General features: G+C 52.0%; 1 pseudogene; it reads left to right on the top strand.

The window, feature by feature from the left end:
• The first annotated feature begins 1326 nt into the window (after positions 1 to 1326).
• LOC108298744 lies at positions 1327 to 2465 on the top strand (annotated as a pseudogene).
• Positions 2466 to 3797: the final 1332 nt, after the last annotated feature.

Below are 3797 nucleotides of genomic sequence, written 5' to 3'. Positions count from 1 at the left end.
GAGGTGTTTTACACACAGAAGGAAGTTAGCGTCCGCTGTGCAAAATGAGACAATACAATGAGGACAAATTAAAATTTTTCCTCTTACCTTATCGCTACTGCTTTAAATTAGCTGAACTCTAGGGCATTTTTTTTGCTCCAGACAAAATATCCAGCCAGTTTTCTAAGTTCCCTGAACGTACACAATGTCCTTGAAAGGTGCACCTAAAAAACACAAGGCAACAAAACAGCGACCCCACACATGCGTTAGTTAAAACTTTCTTCCACCTGGCTTTAGTACAGAATAGCAGGCTTTGTACAGTGGATTACTGATTTGAGCGAGAATAGGAACATGATGCTAAAACCATGAAAAGCAACAACAAACCAGCAGAGCATTTTTTTCCATCATGTCTAGGAGCAGAGAACAAGTGCAGACAACACATTAAACTTTGACTCCTGAGCCATCTCTCAAGCTGACACCGCCAAATATATCCAAAACACATCCTCTCATGGATTCTGAAATAAGGAGCTCCCTTTTAGAAAAACCTAGCAAAGAACAGCTCAGTTCACATATTGCATAAATTTTAGGTTTGCTATTTATTCCCAGAATATCAATCTATTGTATAACTTGATTTTGTTAAAAAAAAATAATAAAGCTACTGTTTTGTACTTTGCAGTACGATAATTAAATAGAAATAATTTCAAGGGCAGAATCTGCCTAAGAGTTTGATAAGACATTCCATAACCATTTGCTAGATAATATTTATTTAGACAGATACCAAATTATATCAAAAGATATGCACGAGACATTTTTCTAGGGCCATTTTCCCAAGTCAGATGGCCCAGATCAGTCCTCAGCTGTGGCCAGGGCCAAGTACTTAGATGAAGAGATGCTTAGAAGCTGAGTGGTGCGATCACTGGTTTGCTCGATGTGTCGGTTACTCTAACTTGGGAACCGTTGTCAGAACTCTAACTTGGGTCACACTAACTTGGGAACCCTTGCCTCACCAGAAGGGCCACCAACCCAGCAAGAAGAACATCAACAGCCACGTCATCGCCAAATGGTGTTGGACTCCTTAGATATTCTATTGAATAGTGTCAAGGAAAGAGCAAAATATTTCTAGTACTACACCATCTCAAGGCTGAAGATTAAAATGCAGGGGTGGTAAACCAGTGATGGTGAATTTTAAAAGAAACTGAAAACACATGGATCACGAGATTGAAAAGCAACCAGACTCGCCTGGAGCGCGCGGGCCAGGCGAGCCGAGCACTTTGGAGCTCACTGGGCGCACAGCAGCAAGCTAGCCCTGCTCTGCTCTGCGCGGCTCTCGGAGGTGGAGGCGGCGGCGGGGCTCAGGGCTGAGCGAGCGTCCAGGCTCCGGGGCTCCGGGCCAGGTGGCTGCAGCTCCTGAGTGTGGCGCGGCTCCCCGCCACTGTCCCAGCTCGGCCACCTCTGTCATGGCTCTGGCGGACAGCACACGCGGATTACCCGGGGGGGCGGCGGCGGGGGCGGCGACGGGGGCGGCAGAGGCTCCTTGTTGTCCTCCGCAGAGCCGCAGCTCTTCCCCGACATCATGGAGCTGAACGTGGGGTGCCAGGTGTGCGTGACCCGGCGCTGCACGGTGGTGTCGGTGCCCGACTGGCTGCTCTGGTGCATGTTCACGCAGCAGCAGCCGCAGGAGCTGGCCCGGGATAGCAAAGGCCGCTTCTTTCTGGACCGAGACGGGCCTCCTCTTCCGCCACATCCTGGATTACCTGCGGGACTTGCAGCTCGTGCTGCCCGACTACTTCCCCGAGCGCAGCCGGCTGCAGCGCCAGGCCGAGTACTTCGAGCTGCCGGAGCTCGTGCGCCGCCTCCGGGCGCCGCAGCAGCCCGGCCCTGGGCCGCCGCCTCCACCCTCGCGGCGCTGGGTGACAAGGAGGGCTCGCTGGGTGACGAGCTGCTGCCGCTTGGCTACGCTGAGCCCAAGCAGCGGGAGGGCGCCTCTGCCGGGGCGCCGTGGCCCACGCTGGAGCTGGCTAGCGCAGTTCGTCCAGGGCGCTGCGGGCCCGCTGCTCAGCGGTCCCAGTCGCTGGACTGCAGCCGGAGCTCGGGCTACATCGCCACCGGCTACCGCGGCTCCTACACCATCGGGCGGGACGCAGGCCGCCGCCAAGTTCCGGTGAGTGGCGCGCATCACCGCGTGCGGCAAGACGTCGCTGGCCAAGGAGGTGTCTGGAGACACCCTGAGTGAAAGCCGGGACCCTGACCGTCCCCCGGAGCGCTACACCTCGCGCTGTTACCTCAAGTTCAACTTCCTGAAGCAGGCCTTCGACAAGCTGTCCGAGTCGGGTTTCCACATGGTGGCGTGCAGCTCCACGGGCACCTGCGTCTTTGCCAGCAGCACCGACCAGAGTGAGGACAAGACCTGGACCAGCTACACCGAGTACGTCTTCTGCAGGGAGTGAGCGCCCCGGATACCCTCGCGACTCCAGCGCCCACTCCCCTTCTTGCCCGAGTGATGATCACAGATCCTCTTGCCCCCACTTCTGCCCTCTGTTTGCACCCCCTCCAATCTCCTCCTCCAGTAGTGGCTGGGCGATACCTGAACCGCCCACCCTCCCTCCACTTCAGAACCTGGAGCTGCAAATCCTCTGGCTTCTTCGTTTGCTTTGGGCATCCTCAACCGAGAGAATCCAGAGAAACCCCCACCCCACCCCCACCCCCCACTCCTTGCCTCAAACCACCCATCCCCCAGATAGTACCTCAGTCTGGATCTGTTGGGGCAGTGTGGCCACAGAGTCACCAAATACCTGGGAATGATTGAATTGTTCAGAACCTGATTGGACTGTGTCCAGTGTGTGGAAGATTCCTTGAAATCTTCTGAAGCCCTTATGACTCATTGGGGGTTTAAGAGATCAGGTTTGGTTACACCGAGGTGAGTGTTTTACAAGGTCATTACACAGTCTTTTTGGCCTCTTTTGAAGGTAGTGTTTTAGAAGGCTGGATGGAAGAGTCTGAAGCTGAAATTAGGACCCCGTGCATGCAGTTCAGTAACTGTAAATGAATGAAGTTTTGAAAAGTTACATGTAAAGTAGAAGAATTTAGCGCTGGCACAGTAAAGGATCCTTTCTCGTACAGAATAAAAGGTCTCCGCCTGTGGCTTAAACTGACAGAAAGTGACCCTCCTGCCTGCAGAGGCCCCCTTTTCAAGCTGCTGCTCGCCAGAAGCCCTTGATTCCACTGGCTGACATGGCAGCAGCTAATGGCAAGAGGGAGAAAGGCTGCCGCCGATTAAGGGTGCAAGGCTGCTCAGGTCTCCACGCGCTGTAGGAGGTCACCTGACAAGTGCCCAGTGTAGGGAGCTGGAGCTGGGCAGTGAGTGCACATGGGTGTTAGGAAAGCCGGTATTCTTGCAGTGAACGCCAGTAGGACCTTCCTTTAGCTGTAAAACTTGGCGGGTGGGGTGGGGTGGGGAGGGAGGAAAGGGTAGGAAGAGTGGGAAGGGAGAAGCAGACATACTCATTTATGATTTGAAAGTTGGAAGTTTGTACCATCTGTTTGAGTACATGCACATTTAAAAAATATCATATAGTAAATGCAAACATGCCAAGCATTTTATAAAGATTAATAACAGACCTACTCTTAACTGGCAGTTTATCGAACTTACTGTTTTGAGTCCTAAACTTAGAGTTGTTAATGCTTATATGTAATCTAACCAAAGACTTTCCCAGTAGGGTTTTAGTTTTTGAACTTTTACTTTCTTGTTGATTATAAATCTTGATTTTAAAATCTGTTTACTTGAGCAAAAGAAGTTTCATTTTGGTTACTTAGACCTA

Source organism: Cebus imitator, unplaced genomic scaffold (genome assembly GCF_001604975.1).
Source record: "Cebus imitator isolate Cc_AM_T3 unplaced genomic scaffold, Cebus_imitator-1.0 Scaffold1069, whole genome shotgun sequence".
In the NCBI taxonomy this organism is placed as follows: Eukaryota; Metazoa; Chordata; class Mammalia; order Primates; family Cebidae; genus Cebus; species Cebus imitator.
This window is presented reverse-complemented; position numbering and strand designations above follow the sequence as displayed.